Here is a 9197-nt window from a genome sequence, read left to right as displayed (position 1 = left end):
TTTAGATACCATCGTGTTCATTTGTTTTCATGATGTTTTAATCAAAAATAAAATATCATGTATTTGAAAACCATGGTGTTTTTGGAGCTTAACCATATTCAAATAAAAATCATAACATTTATTTCAAAATACCTGCTACAATGTTTTGCTACAGTAAAAAAACACATTTTCGGTTTTTCCCGCTACAGTACCCCCTGCTACAGTCTGTTGCTACAGTATCACGAAACTTTCTCGGCTGCTACAGTGTTGTGTTGGATATTTTATTAAAGAAAAGGCAATTTAACATGTTTTACATATTTTATTTTCCTCGGCAATTAATACATGCATAATGTCTATATAATTATGGCGAACGTTACCGTATTAATTACGGGTTTATTGCGTAACGGTCGACATTATGGCGTATGTTACTGTATTGATTGCTAGGATTTGTAACGGCTCTCTAAGACCCCTATATAAGCAGCCCTTCAGATTCTCGGAAAAACAACAAGAAAAACAACAAGAATCTTCTCTCCTCTTCATATTATTTCTTCATAGTATTGGTTTTGTTTTTGGGCAACTTTCTTCATCTGAGCAGAAGCTCTGTACTCTCGCCCGAGTACAGAGGTCGGCCGATTCCAGAGGTTTTTACCGCTAGGGGAGAGGGGATCATCTGCGTTAGGGCGATAGGCGGGTCCTCAATCTTCTAGGGCAGTGGATACACGACTGCTCCTGATCAGGCCAGATTTAATTGTTTATTTTATTTGGATTTATTTCATGCTATAATCTTAATTATTTGATAAATTTCCAACATGTTGTACATACAGTAAGATACGCATAGTAAAAAAACCGCTACAGTATACTATGTATATGAGTGTTCTGTGTTTTGGCTATAACTTTCTCATACGACCTCGAAATGAGTTGATTAATGATTCGTTAGAAAGCTGTCGAATATACCTACAACTTTGACTCAAGATTATAACATTATCAGTGTGTAAAATGCAAAAACGTTTAACTAGTCATTTCACCGGATTCGTATTCGCACTCGTATATTCACATATATACATTGAATTGTTCTCAAATCAATTCCCAACATACTCACATATTAAAATGTGATATTTATCATCATATAACATTACATCTAAATTTTCAGGGGTTTTACAATTAATCACTAGAACTTCAAGCTTTTACAAACACAAAATAAGACTAGAAAATATTCTAAAGAAATCAGAAAAATTTACAATTCGGAAGCTTTGATCCACTTCAAAATTCAGAAAATATGCCTATGAATCACAAATGATAAAGCTTAACATCAACTCTACCATCACACTATTTATCGGTATTAAGATAGGAAAAAATTATACACACTTTAATAATTACTTAAAAATCAAAATTTGTTAGAAGTTATTAAATACAATTTAAAAAACGGTGAAAAGAAAACAGCTTTACAAGATTAAACCTTCAACATAGCGAGGATGCTTTCTTCTACTCCTATAAAATATCCTAAGGATCCAATCTTTTTCACACAAACATATATTTACAATTAAGGCAGAACACCATGATTAAGTAATAAACCAGCTACCTAGATGCGGAAACTAAAACACTAAGAAGATATCAGAACCAAAGGGAAAAAAAACATTCAGTCGAGATAGAACCCTAGCGAGAGATCAAAAAGTGTAGAGAGAATTGAAAATATCTTTGCATCTAGAGAGATGTTTGAGGGCGGAGGCAATCAAAGAGAGTGGAGGATGATAGGGGAGTTTCTAGGGTTTTAAATAGAGTGAATTTGGTTTCTACTGGTCGTAGGATCAACATCGACGGTTCTCAGCAAATTTAGGGTTGCAATCGGGTTTGAGGGTATGAGTTTGGAGCCCAAACCCGAGAAGGGTTTTATTTGTTTTTGTTTGCTGGAACAAAAGAATCCTATAAAATAGTGAAGGCCCCGTTTAGATACCATCGTGTTTATTTGTTTCCATGATGTTTTAATCAAAAATAAAATATCATGTATTTGAAAACGATGGTGTTATTAGAGCTAAACCATATTCAAATAAAAAACACAAAACTTATTTCAAAATACCTGCTATAGTGTTTTGCTTTAGTAAAAATCAAAATTTCAGATTTTCCTGCGACAGAACCCCTCTACAATTCAACCACCACAGTGTTGCTGCAGTGTCGAAAGAAATCTTTACTGCTGCAGTATTTTTGCTACAGCGTAAATGCTACAGTAAATCACACTTTTTTTATTTTCTTGCTGCAACAACATTGCCACAGTTCCAATCAACTACAGTGTTGCTACAGTGCAAAAGAATTCTTTGTTGCAACAGGTTGTTGCTACAGTATCACAAAACTTTCTTGTATGCTACAGTGTTGTACATACAGTAAGATACGCACAGTAAAAAAACCGCAATAGTATACTATGTATATGAGTGTTCTGTGTTTTGGCTATAACTTTCTCATACGACCTCGAAATGAGTTAATTAAATATTCATTAGAAATCTGTCGAAGAGACCTACAACTTTGATCTTTTGAGTTTTCCAAGATTATAACATTATTAGTGTGTAAAATGCAAAAATGTTTAACTAGTCATTTCATCGGATTTGTATTCGCACTCGTATATTCACATATATACATTGAATTGATCTCAAATCAATTCCCAACATACTCACATATTAAAATGTGATATTTATCATCATATAACATTACATCTAAATTTTCAGGGGCTTTACAATTAATCACTAGAACTTCTAGCTTTTACAAACACAAAATAAGACCAGAAAATATTCTAAAGAAATCAGAAAATTTTACAATTCGGAAGCTTTGATCCACTTCAAAATTCAGAAAATATGCCTATGAATCACAAATGATAAAGCTTAACATCAACTCTAACATCACACTATTTATCGGTATTAAGATGGGGAAAAATTATACACACTTTAATAATTACTTAAAAATCAAAATTTGTTAGAAGTTATTAAATATAATTTAAAAGCGGTGAAAAGAAAACAGCTTCACAAGATTAAACATTCAACATAGCGAGGATGCTTTCTTTTACTCCCATAAAATCTCTTAAGGATCCAATCTTTTTCACACAAACATATATTTGCAATCAAGGCAGAACACCATGATTAAGTAATAAAACAACTACCTAGATGCGGAAACTAAAACACTAAGAAGATATTAGAACCAAAGGGAACAAAAAAACATTCAGTCGAGATAGAACCCTAGCGAGAGATCAAAAAGTGTAGAGAGAACTGAAAATACCTTTGCATCTAGAGAGATGTTTGAGGGCGGAGGCAATCAAAGAGAGTGGAGGATGATAGGGGAGTTTCTAGGGTTTTAAATAGAGTGAATTTGGTTTCTACTGGTCATAGGATCAACATCGACGGTTCTCAGCGAATTTAGGGTTGCTATCGGGTTTGAGGGTATGAGTTTGGAGCCCAAACCCGAGAAGGGTTTTATTTATTTTTGTTTGCTGGAACAAAAGAATCTCATAAAATAGTGAAGGCCCCGTTTAGATACCATCGTGTTTATTTGTTTCCATGATGTTTTAATCAAAAATAAAATATCATGTATTTGAAAACGATGGTGTTATTAGAGCTAAACCATATTCAAATAAAAAACACAAAACTTATTTCAAAATACCTGCTATAGTGTTTTGCTTTAGTAAAAATCAAAATTTCGGATTTTCCTGCGACAGAACCCCTCTACAGTTCAACCACCACAGTGTTGCTGCAGTGTCGAAAGAAATCTTTACTGCTGCAGTATTTTTGCTACAACGTAAATACTACAGTGAATCACATTTTTTATTTTCCTGCTGCAGCAACATTGCTACAGTCCCAATGAACTACAGTGTAAACACTACAGTGTCGCGAAACCTTCTCAGCTGCTGCAGTGTTGTGCATACAGTAAGATACGCACATTAAAAAAAATGCTACACTATAATATGTATATGAGTGTTCTGTATTTTGGATATAACTTTATCATATGACGTCGAAATGAGTTGATTCAATATTTGTTAGAAAGCTGTCAATGAAACCTACAACTTTGATCTTTTGAGTTTTCCCAGATTATAACATTATCAGTGTGTAAAATGTAAAAACATTTAACTAGTCATTTCACCGTATTTGTATTCGCACTCGTATATTCACATATATACATTGAATTAATCTCAAATAAATTATCAACATACTCATATATATAAATTTGATATTTATCATCATATAACATTACATTTAAATTTTTAGGGTTTTACAATTAATCACTAGAACTTCAAGCTTTTACAAACACAAAATAAGACAAGAAAACATTCTAAAGAATTTTACAATTAATCACTAGAACTTCAAGCTTTTACAAACACAAAATAAGACAAGAAAACATTCTAAAGAAATCAGAAAATTTTGACTAGAACTTCAAGCTTTTACAAACACAAAATAAGACAAGAAAACATTCTAAAGAAATCAGAAAATTTTGCAATTCGAAAGCTTTGATCCACTTCAAAATTCAAAAAATATGCCTATGAATCACAAATGATAAAACCTAACATCAACTCTACCATCACACTATTTATCGGTATTAAGATGCAAAAAAATTATACACACTTTAATAATTACTTAAAAATCAAACTTTGTTAGAAGTTATTAAATACAATTTAAAAGCGGTGAAAAAAAACAGCTTCACAAGATTAAACCTTCAACATAGCGAGTATGCTTTCTTCTACTCCCATAAAATCTCCTAAGGATCCAATCTATTTCACACAAACATATATTTACAATCAAGGCAGAACACCATGATTAAGTAATAAAGTAGCTACCTAGATGCGAAAACTAAAACACTAAGAAGATATCATAACCAAAGGGAACAAAAAAACATTTAGTCGAGATGGAACCCTAGCGAGAGATCAAAAAGTGTAGAGAGAATTGAAAATACCTTTGGATCTAGAGAGATGTTTGAGGGCGGAGGCAATCAAAGTGAGTGGAGGATGATGGGAGAGTTTCTAGGGTTTTAAATGGAGAGAATTTGGTTTTACTGGTCGTAGGATCAGCATCGACGGTTCTCAGCGAATTTGTGGTTGCTATCGGGTTTGAGGGTATGAGTTCGGAGCCCAAACCCGAGAAGGGTTTTATTTGTTCTTGTTTGATGGAACAAAAGAATCCCATAAAATAGTGAATGCCCCGTTTAGATACCATCGTGTTTATTTGTTTCCATGATGTTTTAATCAAAAATAAAATATCATGTATTTAAAAACCATGGTGTTTTTAGAGCTAAACCATATTCAAATAAAAAACACAAAACCTATTTCAAAATACCTGCTACAGTGTTTTGCTATAGTAAAAATCAAATTTTTGGATTTTCCTGCGACAGTACCCCTGCTACAGTTCAACCACCACGGTGTTACTGCAGTGTCGAAAGAATTTTTTATAGCTGCAGTATTTTTACTACAGCGTAAATGCTACAGTAAATAACATTTTTTATTTTTCTACTGCAGCAACATTGCTACAGTCCCAATCAACTACAGTGTTACTACAGTGCTAAAGAATTCTTTGCTGCTACAGTTTTGTTGCTGCAGTGTAAATGCTGTAGTGTCGCGAAACCTTCTCAGCTGCTGCAGTGTTGTGCATACGGTAAGAAACGCACATTAAAAAAACGCTACACTATACTATATATATGAGTGTTCTGTATTTTGGCTATAACTTTCACATATGACGTCGAAATGAGTTGATTCAAGATTCGTTAGAAAGCTGCTGAAGAAACCTTCAACTTTAATCTTTTGAGTTTTCCCAGATTATAAAATTATCAGTGTGTAAAATGCAAAAACGTTTAACTAGTCATTTCACAGTATTTGTATTCGCACTTGTATATTCACATATATACATTGAATTGATCTCAAATCAATTCCCAACATACTCACATATATAAATTTGATATTTATCATCATATAACATTACATTTAAATTTTTAGGGGTTTACAATTAATCACTAGAACTTCAAGCTTTTACAAACACAAAATAAGACAAGAAAACATTCTAAAGAAATCAGAAAATTTTGTAATTCGGAAGCTTTGATCCACTTCAAAATTCAGAAAATATGCCAATGAATCAAAAATGATAAAGCTTAACATCAACTCTACCATCACACTATTTATCGGTATTAAGTTGGGAAAAAATTATACACACTTTAATAATTACTTAAAAATCAAAATTTGTTAGAAATTATTAAATATAATTTAAAAGCGGTGAAAAGAAAACAGCTTCACAAGATTAAACCTTCAAAATAGCCAGGATTTTTCTTTTACTCCCATAAAATCTCCTAAAGATCCAATCTTTTTCACACAAATATATATTTGCAATCAAGGCAGAACAACATGATTAATTAATAAAGTAGCTACCTAGATGCGGAAACTAAAACACTAAGAAGATATCAGAATCAAAGGGAACAAAAAAATATTCTGTCGAGACGGAACCCTAGTGAGAGATCCAAAAGTGTAGAGAGAATTAAAAATACCTTTGGATCTAGAGAGATGTTTGAGGGCAATCAAAGAGAGTGAAGGATGATGGGGGAGTTTCTAGGATTTTAAATAGAGCGAATTTGGTTTCTACTGGTCGTAGGATCAGCATCGATGGTTCTCAGTGAATTTGGGGTTGCTATCGGGTTTGACGGTATGAGTTTGGAGCCCAAACTCGAGAAGGGTTTTATTTGTTCTTGTTTGATGGAACAAAATAATCCCATAAAATAGTGAAGGCCCCATTTAGATATCATCGTGTTTATTTGTTTCCATGATGTTTTAATCAACAATAAAATATATGTATTTGAAAACCATGGTGTTTCTAGAGCTAAACCATATTCAAATATAAAACACATAACTTATTTCAAAATACTTGTTACAGTGTTTTGCTACAGTAAAAATCACATTTTCGGTTTTTTCCCGCTATAGTACCCCCTGCTACAGTTCAACCCCCACAGTGTTGTTGCAGTGTCGAAAGAATTCTTCACTGCTGCAGTATTGTTGCTACAGTGTAAATATGCTACAGTAAATCATATTTTTTATTTTCCTGCTACAGCATAAAAATGCTACGTAAAAATGCTACAGTAAATCACATTTTTTATTTTCCTGCTACAACAACATTACTATAGTTTTAATCAACTTCAGTGTTGCTACAGTACGAGAGAATTCTTTGCTGCTATAGCATATTGCTGCAGTGTCGCGAAACCTTCTCGGCAGCTACAGTGTTGTAGATATAGTAAGATACGCACAGTAAAAAAACCGCTACAGTATACTATGTGTATGAGTGTTCTATGTTTTAGCTATAACTTTCTCATACGACCTCGAAATGAGTTGATTCAAGATTCATTAGAAAGCTATCGAAGAGACCTACAGCTTTAATCTTTTGAGTTTTCCCAGATTATAAAATTATCAGTATGCAAAATGCAAAAACTTTTACTAGTCATTTCACCGGATTTGTATTCGCACTCGTATATTCACATATATACATTGAATTGATCTCAAATCAATTCCCAGCATACTCATATTCAGTGTTTTACAATTAATCACAAGAACTTCAAGCTTTTACAAACACAAAATAGGACCAGAAAACATTCTAAAGAAATCAGAAAATTTTGCAATTCGGAAGCTTTGATCCACTTCAAAATTCAGAAAATTTGCATCTGAATCACAAATGATAAAGCTTAACATCAACACTACCATCACACTATTTATCGGTATTAAGATGGGAAAAAATTATACACACTTTAATAATTAATTAAAAATCAAAATTTGTTAGAAATTATTAAATACAATTTAAAAGCGGTGAAAAGAAAACAGCTTCACAAGATTAAACCTTCAAATTAGCCAGGATGCTTTCTTTTACTCCCATAAAATCTCCTAAGGATCCAATCTTTTTCACACAAACATATATTTGCAATCAAGGCATAACTTACTCCCATAAAATCTCCTAAGGATCCAATCTTTTTCACACAAACATATATTTGCAATCAAGGCATAACACCATGATTAAGTAATAAAGCAGCTACCTATCTTTTTCACACAAACATATATTTGCAATCAAGGCATAACACCATGATTAAGTAATAAAGCAGCTACCTTGATGGGGAAACTAAAACACTAAGAAGAGATCAGAACCAAAGGGAACAAAAAAATATTCTGTCGAGATGGAACCCTAGCGAGAGATCAAAAAGTATAGAGGGAATTGATAATACATATGGATCTAGAGAGATGTTTGAGGGCGGAGGCAATCAAAGAGAGTGGAGGATGATGCGGGAGTTTCTAGGGTTTTAAATAGAGCGAATTTGGTTTCTATTGGTCGTAGGATAAGCATCAACGGTTCTCAGCGAATTTGGGGTTGCTATCGAGTTTGAGGGTATGAGTTCGGAGCCCAAACCCGAAAAGGGTTTTATTTGTTCTTGTTTGATGGAACAAAAGAATCCCATAAACTAGTGAATGCCCTGCTTAGATACCATCGTGTTTATTTGTTTGCATGATGTTTTAATTAAAAATAAAATATCATATATTTGAAAACCATGATGTTTTTAGAGCTAAACCATATTCAAATAAAAAACACAAAACTTATTTCAAAATACCTGCTACAGTGTTTTGCTGCAATAAAATCACATTTTTCGGTTTTGCCCGCTACAGTACCCCCTGCTACAGTTCAACCACCATAGTGTTGCTATAGTGTTGAAAGAATTCTTTACTTCTACACTATTGTTGCTATAGCGTAAAATGCTATAGTAAATCATATTTTTTATTTTCTTGCTGCAGCAACATTACAATAGTTTCAATCAACTACAGTGTTGCTACAAAGCAAAAGAATTCTTTACAGCTACAGTTTTGTTGTTGCTGCTGTGTTGTGCTTACAGTAAGATACGCACAGTAAAAAAAGGGCTACAATATACTATGTATATAAGTGTTCTGTATTTTGGCTATAACTTTCTCATATGACATCAAAATAAGTTGATTCAAGACTCGTTAGAAAGCTGTCGAAGAAACCTGCAACTTTGATCTTTTGAGTTTTCCCAGAATATAACATTATCAGTTTGTAAAATGCAAAAACGTTTAACTAATCATTTCACCGGATTTGTATTCGCACTCGTATATTCACATATATACATTGAATTGATCTCAAATCAATTCCCAATATACTCACATATATAAATGTGATATTTATCATCATATAACATTACATTTAAATTTTCAGGGTTTTACA

This window comes from Asparagus officinalis, chromosome 8 (genome assembly GCF_001876935.1).
Source record: "Asparagus officinalis chromosome 8, Aspof.V1, whole genome shotgun sequence".
Lineage (NCBI taxonomy): Eukaryota > Viridiplantae > Streptophyta > Magnoliopsida > Asparagales > Asparagaceae > Asparagus > Asparagus officinalis.
This window is presented reverse-complemented; position numbering follows the sequence as displayed.